The following is a 21,375-nucleotide window of genomic DNA, read 5'->3' as shown; positions in this document are numbered from 1 at the left end:
CACTGCTCTACAGCCAAAATGCTTCTGAAATAAATGTAGTCAAACTTTACTAATTCTGGGTCACTGAGCATGAAAATGATGCTTAAAATGGTTGATTGGCTCTAGTTTTCAAGATATGCTATTGGGTCAGTATATACGACCCTTGACTTGGGAATGGCGGAGGATAAGTGAGTTATAAAGGGAAGGGATCTCAATTTAAACCAGAAATGACTAAAATACATCTTTGACTGGATCTATGAATAAATCTATGACTGGGTTTGGACAGTACTTGCTTTTTAGGCAAAACAATGAATGATGCAATCTGAAGCTGGTATTGCGTCATACATGATAGGAATTGCATCATGTTATTCCTAGAAGTCATGGATGATGCAATCATAACAAAGCTTACATCACTCTGCTGAACAAATTGCCCTTTATCAATTCTAGAAATCATACAGTGTCGTGCTCCCTTATTTGTCAGTGTTTGATTTTGCAAAGGGACACATTTCTGTTTAGCCAAAGTGAGCAGAGATGCCTCATATTTGTGTGAACAGTGCAGATAACTTCTGCTATGTTTGTGGTGAAGTGACTTTTGCATCACAAAAGCGCAGGATAACCACTATGGTTAAAAAAGCCTATCACCTTTATTTTGGCTGCAAACTTGGAGATCAGGACAAGAGGTGGGCCCCACACATATGCTGCAACACTTGTGCAACACATCTTCGCCAGTGGTTGAACAGGAAAAGGAAATCTATGCCTTTTGCAGTACCAATGATTTGGAGAGAGCCAACAGATCATACCAGCAATTGTTACTTCTGCATGGTGCCTCCAGTTGGGAAAGGCGTGTCAAAGAAGAAAAAGTGGACTGTGCATTATCCAAACATTCCATCAGCTATACGCCCAGTACCCCACAGAGAAGGACTGCCAGTTCCTGATGCACCAGAATCATTCTCACTTGAGTCAGACGAGGAAGAGGATGAAACTTCTGATCCTGAACCATCAATGTCACAGGACCCACATTTTCTCCCATCCTCCTCCTCTGAACCACACCTCATAACACCAGGTGAACTGAATGACCTTGTCAGGGATTTGGAAGTACCCTAGAGTAAGGCAGAGTTGTTGGGCTCCAGACTACAGCAGTGGAATCTCCTGGCAGGTGATGTTAGGGTTTCCATGTTCCGTGACCGTCAAAAGGATCTTGTCCCATTCTTCTTCATGGAAGGTGATCTTGTAGCCTGCAACAACATCGATGGCAGCCTTCAACATCGTTCACGATCCAGATGAGTGGAGACTGTTCATTGATGCATCCAAGACGAGTCTTAAAGCTGTTTTACTGCATAATGGCAATGTTTTGCCATGAATTCCAGTTGGTCATGCAGTCCATATGAAGGAAACCTATGACAACATGAAACAACTTTTGAGGTGCATAAACTATGACCAAGATCAGTGGCAGCTTTGTGGCGATTTGAAGGTTGTTGCTCTCTTGCTTGGTCTGCAGACTGGATACACAAAGTACTGTTGTTTTCTCTGCGAATGGGATAGTCGTGCAAGAGATTCCCACTACATCAAGAAAGATTGGCCACTCCAACTGTCATTGGAGCCTGGGAGGAAAAGTGTTCAGCATCCACCACTTGTTGAATCAAGGAAGATTTTGTTACCACCCTTACACATCAAGCTGGGTCTGATGAAGAACTTTGTCAAGGCCATTGACAAAACACAAGCAGCTTTCAAGTACCTCCATGGAAAATTTCCAAGGTTAAGTGAAACTAAGATAAAGGAAGGTGTCTTTGTTGGTCCTCAGATTCATGAACTTCTTCAAGATGATGCATTTGACCATGCACTGCGTGGCAAGGAAAAGACGGCATGGAAAGCCTTCCAATTAGTGGCAATAAATTTTCTCGGAAACAACAAGGCAGACAACTACAGGTTGTTGGCGGAAAACCTCCTCAAGGCATACAAAAGCCTTGGTTGCAACATGTCACTAAAGATACATTTTTTGCACTCTCATCTAGATTTTTTTCCACTGAACTGCGGAGCAGTGAGTGGTGAGCACGGCGAGCGATTTCACCAGGACATTGCAACAATGGAGAAACGCTATCAGGGCAAATGGAGCCCATCAATGCTTGCAGACTATTGCTGGACAGTGACAAGAGATGCTCCATTTAATGAATACAAGAGATAAGCCAAGAAGCGCCGAGTAGACACTGAATAGGACTAAACTATGTATATAATAGTTTGTTGCCTTTTGTTTCATAATACATTTTATTTATATAACCCTTTTGCTGATTTTTAAAGTGTTACATAAACAGGACAGGTGAAATATTATCATGTAAAGCAACCATAAACACATGAAAAGACCTAGGTTTACAATTTATGATTAAAATTTTACTATCTACACAATATACATAGACATAAAATGTAAAAACTTAAATATCTTAGAAACAGTAGCCAATCAGTTGTTTTAATTGTCATATTTGAATTCAGCACATCAAAATACATAATAAATAGCACATTTTATCTCTGAAGCAGACGACTTCTCAAAAATTGTAGACCAGTGAAAGGCATGACTCTCCACATTTTGGACTTCTGCTGTTTCAGTTCTTAGGGCACAATCCTGAAAAATCTGCCTATTTCCCCTCATCTCAATTTATCAGATAGGCCATGAGTTGTTGCCTAACCAACACATAAAGACTGGGGAAGCTTGCTTTGCACTTATCCTTATGCTCATACTCCATGAAGCAAGCAAGACACATTATTAATGCTATAATTTATAAGTGTCACTCATCTCAGAATACAGTCTCTGCTATGTAAATCAATGGCTACAGTTCATAAAATGTTACTGCATTACCAGACTGGTTTTCTCTAGTCGCCCATTCAAAGCCTACTCCTGCTCTCAATGGCAAAACTCTCGTTGGCTGCAGAAGCAGGCCCTCCAGTACGTGCCTAATGTTTTAAGATAATAAGCAATGAAAATCATGCTGGATTTGTTTCTCGGCTATCACAAGTATGGAGCCAAATTCGGCTCTCAGTAGCACCTACAACCCACCCCCATTGACATCTGAGAACAGAATGTGGCCCATGGAATGCAGAGAAAAATAATCTCATTTTGATCTGGAAAAACTGGGCTAGTTTCACAGAAGGGTGGTGGACTGAAAAATTAATTTGAACTGTAGGGACAGGGATTCTACGCCGCCCCACCCCTATTCCCCTGCAAAGGTCTTCTGGACACTCAACCTGGGAGACATCCATTCTTGTGCCAGTCATTAGCCTCACATCTAAACTTCATTGATCAAGATAACTGTTTGCTAAAAAACAAAGCTCCCACAATTTAATCCTGACTGATCTAAATTAAATTTCCACAAGCTTAACATTGCCCTGTGCAAAACCAAAGCTTAACATTCACTTGCCTAACTCTCTAGCAAAGTTCACTGGAGATCATTTATTTTCTCTCCTCTTCCCAGCTCTATATGTACATTCTTTCCCCTTTCCAGTCAAGCAATGTATATTTTTAGTGGGTACTTCAGCTTATAGTTTCAATGCTTGTATAGTCCCCAAATATTCACTCCAGTTCTTTATTCACACTTGCTCACCGGTATTTATTCCTTTTATTCTAATCTCTCTGCTTGTAGGCAATTGGCAATGTATTCAAGGAATTCTATTTTACTGGACAGGTTTTGTAGCACCTATGATGCATGTAAAATACTTCACTTTTAACATTTCTAAATCTGAGGCATTTTCTATGGCTTGGTAAGCACACTTTGAATGATTCATGGGGAGGGATTGGAGTTTTTTGTGAGGGGAGGGTTTATAGCAGTGGTTCTCAAACTTTTGTACTGGTGACCCCTTTCACATAGCTAGCCTCTGAGTGCAACCCCACCTTATAAATTAAAAACACTTTTTTTATATATTTAACACCATTATAAATGTTGGATGCAAAACAGGGTTTGAGGTGGAGGCTGACAGCTTGCAACCCCCCATGTAATAACCTTGTGACCCCCTGCAGGGTCCCAACCCCCAGTTTGAGAACCCCTGGTTTACAGGCTGAATCTGGCCCCAACACTAAGTCTAATGTCTCAACCACAGGTATTTGACAAAGCTCACATTTTCAATGAAAAGCTGCCACAGCCCTATTATGTCATATATGCTACTGCTCCTATCCCCCGCCTCATCATCATCATCATCATTCCCATAGCCGCATTGGTCATTGGGGCGCCATCGTTGATAAGCAATCAACAAATTGTCTCCACCCCTGACGATTGTGTGTCAGTGCTTGAGTCTTCGTGAAGTCCATACCTGTCCATTCTTTTATGTTATCAATCCATCTCTTCTTCTGTCTACCTCTTCTTCTCTTCCCCTGTACTGTACCTTGGAGGATGATCTTGGATAAGCCAGATGATCTTGTTATATGGCCATACCTCTTCAGCTTGAGCTTCTTCATGGTCATCAGGAGGTCTTCATATGACCCAGCATGTTGGGTGATGATGTTGCGGACCTCTTCATTGGTGATGTAGTCAAAGTAGGAGATGCCCAGGATTTTACAGAAGTATCTCATCTCTACTACCTGTATTTTCATTCAAGTTCTGCCATAAGGGTCCATGTCTCGCACGCATACAGAAAAATGGAGATGACCAGTGCATGCAGCAGTTTCAGTTTGGATTCCAGGGAGATGTTCTTATTCCTCAAAATTGGCTTTACCACTGTTGCTGTTATTTGCGTAGTTCTTGCCAGAATTCCTGCCTTTGATCCTTCATCAGTGAGGATTGCCCCCAAATACTTGAACTGTTTCACTGTCTCCAACTCTTGTCCACTGACAGTGATATGTGAGCTGATCCAGTCACATTTGTTTGTCATCAGCATACCGTATTTTGTGGAGGTTTCATCCAATCATTTTACAAGGTTAGTAAGTTCACCTTCACTATCTGCCAAGCCATCAATGTCATCAGCAAACCAAAGATTTGAGATTGTTCCCCCCCCCCCCCCCCGCAGTGCTGACTGTGCATATGTGATCTTCTTCTAGGGCATCAATCATTATAAGCTCCAAGTAGATATTGAACAGTGTGGGTGAGAGAAGGCAGTCTTGCCGGATTCCAATGGTGGTGCGAAACCACTCTCCTATTGTGCCATTGACGAGAACTGCACTGCTGGCCTTGGCATACAGTTGTTAAAGGTAAGAATAAGCTTACGACCAACATTGCATTTCTTCAGGTTGCCCAGAGAGCTTCGTGCCATACTCTGTCAAACGCCTTCTTGAAGTCGACAAAGACGTGGTAGACATCCTGCTGGTGTTGTAAGTACTTCTCACATAGAACACAAAGATTGAAAATCTGTTCTGTAGTACTTCTTCCAGCATGAAAGCCAGCCTGTTCTTCAGCGATGATATTCTCCACTTGTGGCTTCAATCTATTCAATATGACTTTCAACATCCCTTTGCTGGGATGGCTAAATGAGCTTATTGTCACAATTTTGACACAATTGCAGGTTGCTATTCTTTGTCAGAGTGATTATTAGTGACTGTGTCCAGGTGGAGGGCCACTCACCGGTCTGACAGATCTTGTTGCAGATCTTAGTGAGTACATCTATTACTATTTCTCCTCCGAAGTTCATCTGGAATGTTGTTAATACCTGTAGCCTTTCCGTTCTTGGGTGATTTCACAGCTGTCTCCACTTCTTCCTGCAGTATTGGAAAGTCATCCTCCTCTGTTGAATCTGGGCTGTCTAGGACACTAGAATCTCCATTTGTCTGGTGGTTGTATAGATCAAAGCAGTAATTTGTCCACCTATTAATGATCTCCTTTTCTTCTGTAAGGCTGTTCTCTTCTTTGCATTAGCTTTGGTCCATCTTTCCTTCATCAGATCTTTTACAATTTGGAAGGCTCGTTTGATATTTTTATTATTGATACACTCTTCAATTTTAGAGCATTGTTTTTCGATCCAAATCTCCTGGGCCCCCACCTATCCCCTCCCAATTCAGTGAATTCTGAAACAGTGTTAAAAAAATTACATAAAATAAAAAGCATCAGCCCTGTCTAGAACCTTTTTCAATGCAAGCCCAGCAATCTAAGTCAGACCTATGGATGCAAAGATACTGGATCCATCCATTTCCTCTTCCAGGTAAAATCATTTTATATAAATTCATACACTATTCATAAACATGATTCTCAGTTACTCTATCTAGTGGTTAGGGCAAGGACTGGGGTTAAGGCCCTTGTGCTCCTTTACACCCAAAGGCCTCTGTATTCTGGGCCATGCAGGAGCCTACTTGGCTCCTAGTAGGAGTTAGAGCAGCCCCTATGGGCCCTGGGAAGCAAAGATTAACTATAGTGCAGAGCATTCTGGACACACCTCTTACCCCAAAGGCCGGGAGAAGGACTGGTGTAGAGCCCTTACAACAGCTCCACACAGCCCTAGGAGACCCCTGTCTCAGGAAATTTTCACAAGGGGTCATTTCCATCTACTTTAAGGCCCTTTTACCCTGCCAGATCAGCATAAAAGGCCTATTGTAAGTGGAAAAAATCAGTCCCCAGAAGCTTATGCACACCATACAGTAGCATATACCATATTATATGCTTATGCACACTGTACCAGGCAGTCTATATTTAGGGTATTATTGCATTACTTTAGATGTCATTCTTGATCATTATCACCAAGCACATTGCTTCCACTTGCACACAAAATAAAAACTACACTAACCTTTAGCCATAGCATTAAGGAATCGGTCATATATTTTTCCCTTAACAACCCGAGTACATGTAGAGAAGGAAACAAAAAAATTAAAAATATTAGCTGTTGCCTTTTGACTTGACTGCTAAAACAATAAAGCAGCATCATAAACTGAATCATGGAAGTCTGCAGTTTTCATTGCTCCCTTTGCTGGTATTACTTCATAGATATTGGAGCCCTTAGGGATACTGGAATATGAATAAAGATTTTGTTTTAAATCAGCCGTTTTTTCTTGGTTCTGTTTCTAAAAATAATGCAGTTTGCAAAAAACAGAAGGTTTGGTTTATAACACAAACAAAATTGTTACATTCTGAATGGGTTGTAAGTACCTGATTCTTTGCCTTTTTACTCATCCCTGCTTAAAAAAAAAAAAAAAAAATCTGCAAATCCATTTGCTAACCAGCTGCACCTCTGTACTGAACAGATAACAACCTGTGCAAGCCAGGCTTTGCTGTGAATCGGTGCTGATAGGCCTGAATCTCATAGCTTTTTTTAAATGCTAATGACAAGAAACATTTCCTAAGCCAAAACGCTCTTGTAGATCTGTCTACTTCTATTATGACTGATATTTGCTTGTAAGTACATAGAACACTTGTTCACTGTGCCTTATCTGCTATGGTGCAGCATGCTGACCTACATACCATCCAGCACAATATGATGCACAAACATCTTCTATATAATTTTTCATTTTCGACTTAAAAACAGTAGAGGCAAAATAGGATTGCCGCAAATCTAACAAAGAGATGGCATTATTTCCAAATAAAAATGTGCATTTTTCCAAAGAATTTATTTGTCTAGCAGCATGAAGTTCATACATAGCAATGCTTAAAAAGAGTGTTGAATTGCGATTAGGAAGGAAGGACTTAGGAAGAAGAACAAACCACATCTTTTCTACTTACATAGAATAATTAAGCTAACTTATTTCTCATCACAATTAAAAGTTCAGCCTTTATGAACCATGTTTTCGCAATGTCACTAAATGCTGCTGATATAAGAATGCTGAAGTAAGTTTGATAATAACAATAAAGAATGAAGGCTAGAAAAGGATACAGTAGCTAAGGGAACTGAAATGATAGTCTATTACCTGCCATTGTCAAGCAGCACAGAACTACAGTATTTATGATTTTTGGGTGGTGTGTGCTATGTTGAATAAACCTAACCTTCATGGTGATATTTGTCTACTGAATTAAATAATTATGACATCTGATTTTATTGTAAATAAATACAGGTCTACCCATTGCACCTACATTTTTCATACTAAGTAACAGAAATATAGCTGAAAATATATCTCAATCTTGTGAGGAAAATGTACTTAAAGAGCTAAATTTTAAGAGCAAAATGAATAATCTTATGAAACAGAAAGTCCTCATCAACTGTGAACATTCCTAACCAGTACGTACATGTAAATTACTTGGCAAATCTTGAAAAACTGTCCTGTTAACTAATAGATAAAGAGAATACTTTGTATTGGCTATAGCCATTATTTAAAAAAATGTATAACTAAACATGATTCCTGCATACTAAAACAAGCTAAAATTGTCTTAGCTGTAATACCTGTTTTACAACAATGTGCTTGTGTACATATTGAATTGAGCTGTATTTATTGCAATGTTATTACCTGAAAATGAAAAATACACTATACAAATTATAGGGAAAATGAACTTCTAATTCTACTGTAAGTTTAAATGAACTACGCAGTCTATATTTAATACATATTAATTTTTTTTTAAAAAGAAGAGTTTTTATACCCACCAGGCTCTGGAATATTTTCCTGTTACAGTGAGTTAGGTCCACAGCCAATCCTCAAAGTAGTCAATGGGAGTGTTACCACTGGCTGCATTAGCCCGGTAGCCACAAAAAGGATTATGTATTATTGTGCTCTGACTCATCACTATATTTTTGAACCAAGAACTTGGTAAGGCACTGTTAACATGTTCAATAACCTTTATTGACTGGGGTGGGGAGTGTTTGGTTTGGGTTGGGTTTTTTATATTCTAACAGCTTCACTCTACTTGAAGCTTTTGGACTTCTCGGTTTTGTCTGGAATGTTTATAATTCAAAGGGCGCTTTTTTGTGTGCATTTGTAAGGCCCATTCCCTCAACTCAGTGATAGATTTCTACTAACAAGACATACAGTGTTTTGATTCCCATTCATTCTACATCATTAATGGCAATAGATATCCACAGGTATCTCTAAGTCTAACTTATTAATGACTTGTACTGATGTGATTTCCCAAAAAAACTTATTATTAGCACACTTTCTGCAATTACACTGCAGACAAAGTTTAACCATTGGATAAATTGCTCTGAATAGATTTAGCAACATGGGAAAGATGCATTTACCATTCAGATATCAGAAAGGTATTTCTAATTTCCCTTGTTATTTCCTAATATTTGTCAGACCAACATTGGTCTAGAGCAGGGGTTCTCAAACTTCATTGCACCGTGACCCCCTTCTGACAACAAAAACTACTACATGATCCCAGGATGGGGAAGTGAAGCCTGAACCCACCCAAGCTCCGTCACCCAGGAGTTGCAAAGCCAAAGCCCAGGGACTTCAGCCCTAGGCAAGGGGCGTATAACCTGAGCCCTGTTGCCCAGGGCTAAACTCCTCAGGGCGGTGGGGCTCAGACTTCGGTCCTGGGCTCCCGCAAGTCTAAGCCAGCCCTGGTGACCCCATTAAAATGAGGTTGCGACCTACTTTGAGGTCCCGACCCACAGTTTGAGAACTGCTGGTCTAGAGAGCCTGCAGCTCTCCCTCAATTCAGTCACCCTTAGGCATGCACACATTGCTATTCATCTCAATAAGGCCACTGTCACGAGTAAGAACTACTCACAAAAGACCAAGATCCTTGCTAGTATTCTAGCACTTAAGACCCAAAAATCGGGACTGTCCCTATAAAATTGGGACATCTGGTCACAATAGAGTAAGGGCTTTATTGTGCTAGACTGTGCAGATTGTGTGAAGAGCTTGCAAGCAGTCTTCCTCCCATACCATTCACTGATATCACTGTGTAGGGGGCCAATAACAAACCTAATCCTTCTATTCATGTAGAGCAGGGGCAGTCAATTATTTTTTGTCAAGGTCCAGATTTCTTGGTCAAGGTATGGTCAAAGTCTGGACTCCAGAGAAAAATTTTTCACACCACAAGTGTCCCTGTTCAATGAACGCATACAATGCTGTGTAACATACCGAGGGCCTATTTCAGTAGGAGTCAGTAGGTAGACTACAGGCCAAATCCGGACTGCCAGAGTGTTTTGACCAGACCACGAAACTCTGGGGGCCATGGGCAGTTACTGTGGGAGAGCTCATGCGGGAGTGACTGATGCCTCCCTAAATGGAGCGCCAACCCTGCAGGGGCTGACAGCAGGAGCCAAACAGATGCCTGGGGCTGACTCATAACTGGGGGGCAGGTGTTCCCCCACTCTCCCTAAATTGAGCCCTGCCAGGCATGCCAGGGTGCACCGGGGCTTGGGGCTTCAGCTGAAACCCCAAGCTGAAGCCCCAAGCCCTGGCATGCCCAAGAGGGACTGAAGCCATAAGCCCTGGCATTCCAGGTGGGGCTGACACTCCGAGTCCCGGTGCAAGTCCTGGTGGAGTCCCAGCACGCCTCAGGTGAGGCAGAAGCCCCAAGTCCCGGCGCGCCTCCCACTCATGCTGGGACTTGGGGCTTCAGGCGCACCAGGACTCGGGGCTTCAGCCCAGGGGGGAGGGAGCCTTCAGTCTTGGTGCACCCCCTGCAGGGCTGAAGCCCCAAGTTCTGGCACAAGTCCTGGCGGGACTGAAGCTGCGAGTTCAATTTATCCCTAATCCCTCGGAAAGAAAATGAAAGTATGGTTAGGGTTCCTATCCTTTTGACCAGATGTATGCATAACTCAAAGCCATTCTCTATTTTAATAAAAGAAAATGAGGTAATACTACAAAAATAACTTCCTTTGATCCTAGAAGCGCTTTCATTACAAGGTTCGCAAGCCGGGGAATGAAAAACTTTTAAATAAAAAATTAATGCAAAAAAGCAAGGCTGGAAGATAGATAGATTTAAGAAATATTGTCTTTTTCTACTCAGAACTTTTGCTAGAAATATTTTTTGGGAAAAAATATTGATACCCCTTTCAACTCATTCCAGGCACAATTTTACAGGTAGGCTCTGCGACTCATTAAATTTAGCTTTGAAGATGCACCATAGCATACAGTATTACAGTTATCATATGCTCTAAAACCCCGTTTGAAAACTAGTTCAGTAAATTTTATTAATGATCTGAAAGTGGAGGTAAATTTACAGACAATGCTTAATTGGGAGAATTGCTAACTCAGAGAAATACAAAGAGACTAAAGAGGATGGGCAGAAAATAATAGAATGAGGTTTAATTTGGAAAAAAAATTAAGCTAGGACTTCTGAGCAAAAATTATATGACACTTTGCTCCTCAAAGTAGAGACCTGCTCTTCTGATATGTCTCTAAAGCACTATTCTCACACACATAGCTCTATACAAATAATAAGGGCCTGATCTGATGCCTTTTGAAGTCAGTCAAAAGATTCCTCTGCACCTCAGTAGGTATTGGATCAAGCCCTAAATAATAAATACAGTTTTCCTGGAATGCAATACAGTAGAACCTCAGAGTTACGAACACGAGAGTTGCGAACTGACCAGTCAACGGAAATATGCAATCAGGCAGCAGCAGAGACAACAACAACAACAACAAAAACAAATACAGTACAGTACTATGTTAAACATAAACTACCAAAACAATAAAGGGAAAGTTTTAAAAAAAAGATTTGACAAGGTAAGGAAATTGTTTCTGTGCTTGTTGCATTTAAATTAGAATGGTTAAAAGCAGCATTTTTCTTCTGCATACTAAAGTTTCAAAACTGTATTTAGTCACTGTTCAGTTGTAAACTTTTGAAAGAACCACCATAACGTTTTGTTCAGAGTTACGAACATTTCAGAATTATGTACAACCTCTGTTCCCAAGGTGCTAGTAACTCTGAGTTTCTATTGTAATTCTAAAAGAAACCTGGGGGGTGAGAGAAGACAGCAGATTAGACATGATTTTGCAATGTGATTTGCATTTGATAGGACAAAAGGGCCCATACAGATTTGGGCTCCATAGAAAGAAGCATCCTTTCATGGAGAAAGGAGATAACAGCCCCTCTCTGCACAGCTATATATGACCACACCTGGAATATTGTGTTCAGAAAGATATTGACAAATTTGAGGAGGGGGGTTAGAAAAGGCCAGCAAATGGTTGTAGTGATGGAAAAATTACATTATAAGGGAAAGTTAAACGAATTAAATATGACATATACATCTAGTTTGGTCAAGTGAAAAGTAAATGGGGAAAAGATAACAATGTATAAATATTTGAAAGGTATCAACTCCAAGAAATTAAAGGAACTATTTTGGATGTTACAAGTGTGTGTAACTAAGAGCAAAGGGATGAAATTAAAATGAATATTATTTAAGAAGAATCTAAGTTGAATACAGGGGGAAATTCTTGACAGGGAGATCTATTAGTCTATTAATAGGGAAGTAGTGGAACCCGCATCGTTTGTGACATTTAAAATTAGACTGGCCACAGCTCTAGAAAATGTATTATAGAGAATGATCAGACACTGGCATGGAGAGGGTGGGGTGAATCAGATCAGATCTTTATGCCTGTGATAGGGGGCATGGAGGACTGGGTGAGCTAGCAATTAGCACACCTGTCCTCCAGCCCCTTGGCTTTCTGTCAGGAGGGGAGTAAGGATGTCTGGTTCCTGCTCCTAGGCCACAAGTGTTCTGGTCTCAACCCACATCTGGGCCTTTGCCCTTAAGTGGGGTGTGGTAGGGAGACCCAGACCTAACCACTTTATCAGATCCCAGCCCAAGTCCCTGTGGAAAGTATTATGAGCAAGGTCCTCTCTGCAGGGACTGTAGGTTACTTCCTATCTATGTGATCCTTCATTTTGGAGCATGGCCCTTACAGTCCAAACACTCAATAGTTTAACAAAAAAGTCCAAATAAGCAGGTCCCTGCCAGACCTGCTAGCTCTCGAAGGTGATAGTGGTCAGAGAAGGCACTGCCTGGGGGCCTTACTCACCTGTGGAACACTCTCAGGCTCAAACTTCTGCCTGGCTTCCTAGAGAAGGATTCATCTCTCCTGCAGCCTGTCCATCACCCTTTGCTTTGGCTTCTAACCTCCTTTGAACCTGGTCCTCCAGTCAGAGCACGCTCAGTGGACCTGCAGGGGTGGCACCCTTTAACCACTTTTGGCCCAGCATAGGGTTTGTATACTCCATCACAGTGCCATGCAATTAATTAGTTACCACATCTTATGCAGAGGGGGTAATTCTGCAAGACACTGAGCACCTGCTGGGAAGTGGCAAACACTCTCCACTCCCACTAAAGTCAAGCCCAAGCCCAAGATGAGTTCTGAATGCAAAAAATGGAAATCCAGATTGTACAAAGGTGCCATCTGAAGGGCAGATTCTGCCATCGTTCCCTAGTCTGCACTGCCAATAAAATCATTGAGAGTTTTTCTTTAAAATCAATGTAAGGATATGTCTCTGTGTACAAAAGTATCCAAATATAAAAAGGCACAGTGAGTGTAAAAGAATATGTTTTGAAAGCCAGCGAGCGTTGCCTTATTAATCACAATGCAAGGGCTCTCTGTTCTACATTGTAAGATGAAGACATTTGCCCAGCTATAAGATAACGGTTCTACAATATCTCACAGTATCCCTTTATCTTATCGGGGGAGGGATAGCTCAGTGGTTTGAGTATTGGCCTGCTAAACCCAGGGTTGTGAGTTCAATCCTTGAAAAGGCCATTTAGGGATCCCGGGCAAAAATCTGTCTGGGGATTAGTCCTGCTTTGAGCAGGGGGTTGGCCTAGATGACCTCCTGAGGTCCCTTCTAACCCTCATATTCTATAACTTTACATACAGTCCAACAAAATAATGTTCAACGGATCTTCTTTTCCCCAGAAAAAGATGTCAAGAAAAAGTATCCCAAATGCTTCCCCTTGTCTTTTCAGAAATATTTTTCTAGACAAGAGAACTTTGTCCTGCTGGGGGAATTACTGCATAAGAACTAGCACGAAAGAACCTGCCACCAGATTAAAAAATCAGACCATGACATGGATCACACTGGAGCACAGTAGTCCAAAGAGTTTGAAACAAAATCAGCTTTTGGTCAGTCTGAACAAAGCTGTGTTCTGATTTAGGGCCAAATTTCAAGACTGTCCTGATGCATCATTGTAACAATGTGGGAGATTGTTGCATAAGTAAAACTTATTAAAGACTGCGGGATTTGAACCATAGTATAGAGGTCAGGAAGATATTCCATTTACGATCATCATTTAGATACTATGGTAATAAGTGGCTTTGAAATTAGATAGATAGATGTACATACAATATTTTTAATATATCACACAATGTATTGTACTGAAGTATTTCTCTATACATTTGATAATTTAATAACTGTACTATATTATGGAAGCAAGTCCATTCCATATTGATTGCTATGCCTAATAGAATATAATGGGTCAGATAATTTCCTTTGCATGAACACAGGATGACAACCTGATGGATCTGCATCAGAGTAAAATAAGTGGAGAAGTGCTGCCTCTGCATCCTCATCTTCCATTTCCCCAGCGCTGCAGTAACTTCCATAGGCTGTGTGTGAAAAGGGAGCAACGCTGGGAAAATGGCCTCTTTCCACACCTCTTTCCACCATGCAACAATCAGAGAGTAAGGGAAATGAATCAGGCTCCCCTTCCACACTCTGAACAAGATATCTGGGGCCAGAAGTCATCAGGCAAGCTCATAGCAATCTGGCTCCTGAAGGTTCTGGAGTGGGTTGGAGCTGCCCAGGGAACAGTACAGAGGTGATGGCATTCAACACTGACAGCCCTAACCTGTGGCAGATTTCCCAAGATCCTCGGGGTGTTTGGGCTTAAATCCCTACCGTTTTCACAGAACCAAAATGACTCATGGGAATGATGATGAGGAAATTCCATGGGGGAAAACTTGAGGATTTGCTCAGGCCCTCCCCCTTCCCCACTAGAATAGCCCATTTATGGAATTCAGTGGCATACTATATAGAACAATAAAAAGACCCATTAAAATATAAATTAGTTATTTGACTTCTCTGCAAGAAATTGATATGTGGGAGCCAAGAAGGGAACCTAAACTGGTTAACTGAAGCAATAGCAACAGGGCAGTCAAAAACGAGCATGTAAATACATTATTAATTATTTATTAATACTATTAATAATGTTTAGTAGTAATATTGCAGCAGCTCCTAGCAATCCCAGTAATAGATTAGGACCCCATTGTGCAAGATACTGTACAAACAGATAACAAAAAGACAATCCCGTCCTGGCAATATTACAATCTGAGCAGGTTTCAACCTGGACTTTTTCACCTGTGTGTTTTCATACCTTTCCTTTGATCAGTAAAGACACTGTAAAGGTCGTTTTAGAAAAGTAAAGACAATTACGGTTTGCCAGATTATTCTTCTGGTTCAGCGAATGCTATTAGCATATTTTATTTTAGATCACCAGTTTTATAGTTAATTATATAACTGTAAAATTCACATTAGCATATTATTAGTATCACGTCAATACTGCCCCGTCAGTATTTGCAAAGTATGTAAAACATGTAACTGAGCCTTTAACCATATGGAACTAGAGCAAGTTTCTAAATTTATGAATAAGGTTTTCTCTTAAATGCATTTCCTGGGAGTGCACAGGAGCCATCCTTTCATGGGCAGATGTTTACTCCTCCTCTCAGTCCGTACACTTAATTTAACTCTTCTCTCCAACCCCATTATGCAGGTGACAGGCACGGCAGCGTTTTGTGGGTGCATAAATGAGGCTTAGAGCATGGAAATTATTCACCCATACAGAGCAAATGTGGGAGTTTTCACTTATACAAAGTGTGTATCATTTCCCAGGAACAAATCCTGCTTCTCTATGATTGAGAACAGAACCCTGGAGAAAGAACAGGTTCAGATCCTCTGACAAAAGGGAGACATGATCTGCAGGGAGGAAAAAGGCTGCAAAGAACTCACAGACATACCTCCTGTTGAGAGCCCTGCTTCCTAGTGCAGCAACACACAGAAGAGATTTGAGGACAGGGCAGTGGGGGGTTGGGCCATAGGTTCTGCCATTACTATCTGATCTTCCAGTCCTTCCACCACTGCAATGAGAGACATGAGGCCTGAAATAGCCTCCATGAAGGGATTCACTCGCCACTTCACAGTCTTGTGGGGAGAATTCTTATCCCTTGTCCTCATGGATTGCCCCAGCACACCACTACTCAAGCTAGGCACAAGGGTGTGGCTTTGGAGTTTAAAATCTACGTTTGTCAAGTGGAAGCACCATGATAAAGGAAATTATTTAAAAATGCCATTTAAGGGCTCACTACTGATATAAATAGGGATATAAAACCTGAACTTAAGCTCCCAGAGAGTTTTATCACCAGCACAGCACAAACTTTATATTATCCAAAGTATTAAATAAGAATTCTGTTTCTATCAAATGTGCACAGCCCAGTAGCTGGCACCACAGAATATGCTGGGCAGAACTTTAGCCTTTTATATCTGTGACCTCACTGATGCACCAGACTTTTTGGCTTTATTAGGAAATCTTTTGTTTCGACGTGCGATTTGGAGCTGGTTACTGTGAAAAGAAAGGTTTACGAAGGAAAGAATTGGATCAAAGCAACCCATATAAATTCACAGACACAAGTTTACATTTACCAGGAAACAAAAGAATACACAGTGAAACCAGCGAGTCCCTTTGGTTACACACTCATCTGTGCAAACACTGTAAATTTGGGCTCTACCATGCTAACAGGAGGCATTAACTGTGCAGAAGAAATTCTATGATGCATTCTAATGATGTCAGAAACAGAGGCTGTGGTTACCTCGGAACCTAATTTTCCTTTTGAATAATGCAGGGTTTCCGTTTTCTTATTTTTTTTAATGATTCTAAAGCACTTTTGAATAAAAATGTAGTTGACTGAAAATTTTGATTGCTATTTTTATTTGCATAGGCACCAACAGAAGGCTAGGCACTTTACAGCCAGCTATGAAGACATGCTTCCTGCCCTGCAGGCCTTACAGCTTAAAAAGACAATGCACCACTGAGAGAAGGGGAAAGGAGCCCAGCACAAGGCAAAGCTATGGAATGATGGAAATAAGCACATGTGTCTTTTTCAGTAAGTTGGAGAAGTTGAGCTGGCTGACATTAGTACAATGCGGTCAGGCAGCCCAGATTTCAGAGCCTTAGTTAATACTGAAGACTGATGCTTTTCTATTTTGATTTGGGTTTTTTTAGCTTTTGTCCCTTACTCTAAATATTCCTTAAATGAAAAAAGGGGGGATAGTTTTATTTATTCATCTTCTTTCTTCCCTGTTCCTCACACACCTCCAGCACTTTTTGCAATTTACTCATTCCCATGCCCTCCTTCTTACAATCACACAGCTGAATAATTACTACAATGGGACAGTAATTCCACTTTCTTAATTTCAGGTCAGTTTAGAAATGAACACAGCATAACAGTGTAGCACATCCCATTCCTCTCTTTCATCAAGGCATCCCAAAAATGTCCTACTACCCATGTGATGGGGAAAGAGGTAGATAGCTGTCTAGAGAAGAAAATTTCTTTCTGTCATCTGTTTCCACAGGGATCCAATGTTAACTCTTTTCCAATGAGCTTCTAACATGAGAAGGCCACAGCACCACCATTGTGCAGCTCTCTCTTCACACTGGAACTGTCAGCTATAGTCAAAGCATCCATGTATCATATCTCCAGTGGAAAAAAGTACACAGATGTATAGTTTGCATTTGTGTACCGTAGGGGCACCCTTGAATCATGTGAAAATATGTCAGTCAAGACATCTGGTCAGCTGTCCTAATCCATATTGGGGTTTTTAGACTACTGTTATGCCCCAATATGCTTTGAACATTGCCAATATGCTTTCTCTGCCGCAGCAGCAGTGTGTCCCCTTTGGTTTCACAGCCCATCCCCAGCATTGTTTTTTATAGTGTCACGTACTGAGAAAACCACACACTGTAGCTCGTGTGTCTGGCTAATGAAACTGGTAGGACAAACCTTGTGCGATTAGAAGCAGGGACGGATTGGCTTAGGTCTAGTTCATCTTACGGACTGCAAAAAGAATTAGCTGTCACTTGTGCCATGCAGCAGATGGACAGTTTGCATCCGATTTACATTCAGGCGCCAAAGCCTTTAGAAGCTTTGGCAATCCACTTGCCATCAGGCAGCAGACGTTGATGTCCTGCAGATGGTTACAGCAGCCATCTTGCATTTGCGTTGTGTGGCACTGTTGCGCCTCCTCTCTGCACTCAGTATTCTGCCGGTCCTTATCCAGTGCCTTTGGAATTATTGCAACACAATGGCACAGAAAAGTGCTATATCCACCCAGGCTTGGTCATGTCCCAGGCACACTTGTACATTTATTTAAATACAAAGCTCTGCTGGGGGGGGTTTATGTTTGCACCCACATTAAAAAGCCTAACGGTGCCTATCACAAGCTGTCCCCACTCCCCCTCCACAGAGTTATGCTTTATTTCACATTCCCTACCTAGAACCCTGACAAATCTGCCTCCTCCACTCCCCCAAACCATAATACCATCATTTCTGAATAATCGCTGATCCCCTTTCTGTATGAATTTAGCTCACCAGTGCAGCTTTGCCTGACTTTGGTTCAACCCGTACTTGGTAATGAGACAGAACAAAGAGTTTTTTTCCTGGTGGTCAGGCTAATCTTGCTCCATGAATAGCCCAGAGTAATCTGTCAGCAGTGGAAAGCTGTGGCTGGAGGTCTTCCAAAATCAGTTCTTTCACATTTGGTAGGAGCAGTTAGGAATTCTGACTGGCACTATCAGTCAGAAGTCATGTCATTGCTCTACAGAATGGACTGCAGTTGTCCCCACTAGGTAGGATCAGCCCAGAATATTCAACCATGCTTTTCCGTCCTGGAGTATTATTGGGAATTCAGCAAAAGTATCTGATAAAGCTTTAAAAAAAAACAACATAGCAGAGGCCAGCTCAATAATGCATGATTTCCAGTCACTTTAAAGTAATGGATAATATTTGGTGGAGAACTATATATATATATTGTCCATTGATGCACACTGGTTACAGCCAGCAAATGAGTAAAAAAAATAAACAGTTAATTAGGGCTTTTTGAATCATTGTTATATATGCCGTACATCATTTGCAGGTGCTACAAAAGTGAAAAATAACCATTATAATTACTAGTATTCAAAGATTCATATTTTCCCCCATGTAATTGATTTAGGATTATCAGTTTTCTTGTTGTTATACAAAAGCCTTGTCAAGGTGTTTCACACGTGTTTGGCTCATGCGTCTTCCAAAAACAAGTCAAAACACCGTTGTGTTTTACACGGTGCAGTTAAAGCACTGAAAAATAGGCCAAGTTTTACCTGGATCTTTATCTTGGTTAAATTATCTTACATATGTTTTAATTTTTTTGTTCATTCTTTCTTTATCTTCCTCTCCCTCTCTCTCTTTTTGTTAAAATACATCTGTGTTTGTTGACTGCCCCAGATTATATCTAAGTGAGGAGTGGGAGTACTTGCACCTGGTACAGTATATGTAGCTTAACAATACATATCATTACATTATTTACAGCTCATTTTATGTTATTCAATAGTAAACTGCACATTAACCCTTTGAGAACCTGCATGAAACTGTTCGACAAGGCAGAAGAGATCTGTGTTTTTCATGATTGTAAGAGTACATCTATAATTGTATTCATAAACATGGAAGTGTGTTCATTACAACAGGGATCACCACCAGAGCCAGCTAATTCCTCTCTCAGGAAATCTGTTTCATAATGATATTCCTTACTACACCACACTTGTACTTCTGCTGATAACACAGGTTATAAAAGGGACTCAGTGCTGGAGTCAATTAATGTACTGGCTTTTTAACCTCCTTTATTGGAGTACATTCGGCACCAAAGGGACCTAATGTTGTGCTGCTGGCAGTAGAAGGACCCAAGTGATGCAATTTCCTGCAGCCTCAGCCTTGTCTTTAGTTCACAGAAATACACATCATAATCTGACCTCATTAGTCACTGACTCAGCAGCCTCAATTCGGTGACAATATACAGTAGAGTTAAGAGTAAGGACAGAAGAACTGACTCTTTATATCCCTGCCAAAAGAGGGAATACTATCTCCAGCCTAAGGACTGATCTACTGGAGCCTGAAGTATACCTTTCAAATTCCTATATATATCGTCACCACGTTCTAAATGATACCAGGAACATGGTGATTGATGCCAGAACAGGGGCAATATGAATAAAATGCCATGCAAAAGATTTCCAAATACTTTAGCAATAATTTGAGTGGTCACAACATACAGAAGAAATCATCCTGTTTCTGATGCATAAACTGATCTTTCCTCTCTCTGATCATTTTTGTCACACGTGGGTCACATATCTGTCCTAGACCAAAACATTGCATATGCCGCACAATGTAGAAATAATCCTTAATGTATGGCAAGGAAAGAAATAGGAAAGGAATCCTGCACTATGTTGCTGCTTTCCTAACCTTTAAATACTCACCAATATCTCTGTTGCTGAATTAATCAGTCGCAAGATTATCAGCAATTTACTTGCATTTTGTTGGTAATTAGCTTGATAAATTAGCATCTGCAATATAAAACTTGACATCTTATTGTTCCCTCAGTTTTATGGTACTTCTGAAAAACTGTAGCTTACTTTAAAAATGATCATTTCTGTTACAATAAAAACAGATACAAAAACCAAAGTTTGACAAGCCTGGTAACAGACAGAAACAAGCTCCATTTACATCCACTGGGCAAAATATCAAAGATTAGTAGTTCATAATGCAAACTTCAAAAGTGTGTTTTAAAAAACAAAATTTGAATCCTTTCTCTGTGGGCAGCTGCTTCTGGTGAGTAAAATATATGCTCAATTAATTCATTTTCTGTGTTTTCTGTGGAAAGGCTGGCAAGCAGACTGAAATATGGAGGAAAGCAGAACTGATAGGGAGTATATTTATTTATTTCAGTGGTTCCCTCTGCACTAGCTGGATTTTTGAATACAAGGTAAGAAGTTAACCCTATTGTCATCAAATGTCCTCTTTCTGCTCAAGGCCAAATATTTATGCAGGATGCTAAGGATCTTTTACATTTTAGAAGCAATTTTCAAAAGGACTGAAGAAGCATCTTCCTAAATAGCATCCAAAGGCGCACCAGTACGCCAATTTCCTCACTTTCACAATGAATGGAAATGAGGGTAGGTATCTGCCTCTGAAAAAATGCTAAAAATATAGCAATTATCCAGTACAGATGTGGTGTTATAAACTCAAGATTCCCTGGCATTTTGTTTCAGCCATCATTTCCATTGCAGAAGACTGTACTAATAGAACCATCCCTATTAATCTGAATTTGAGATATTTCATACAATGTATATTACCTTTCTGTTGCCTGCAACCTTCTGCCAGGTTTTTTTTTTTTTTTAGGAGGTGCTTTGAGAGGAATATACCATGAGAACAATACACAGCTGCTGCTATATAGAGATATCTAATTGTCAATATTGTGGAATTTCTACAGCTTATTACTTGCATTCAGTCTAATTCTGGGCAAATTGCCAGTCACTTCAGGGACATTC

The sequence above is a fragment of the Chrysemys picta genome, chromosome 2 (genome assembly GCF_011386835.1).
Source record: "Chrysemys picta bellii isolate R12L10 chromosome 2, ASM1138683v2, whole genome shotgun sequence".
NCBI lineage: Eukaryota > Metazoa > Chordata > Testudines > Emydidae > Chrysemys > Chrysemys picta.
Note: the sequence above shows the minus strand (reverse complement) of the source record.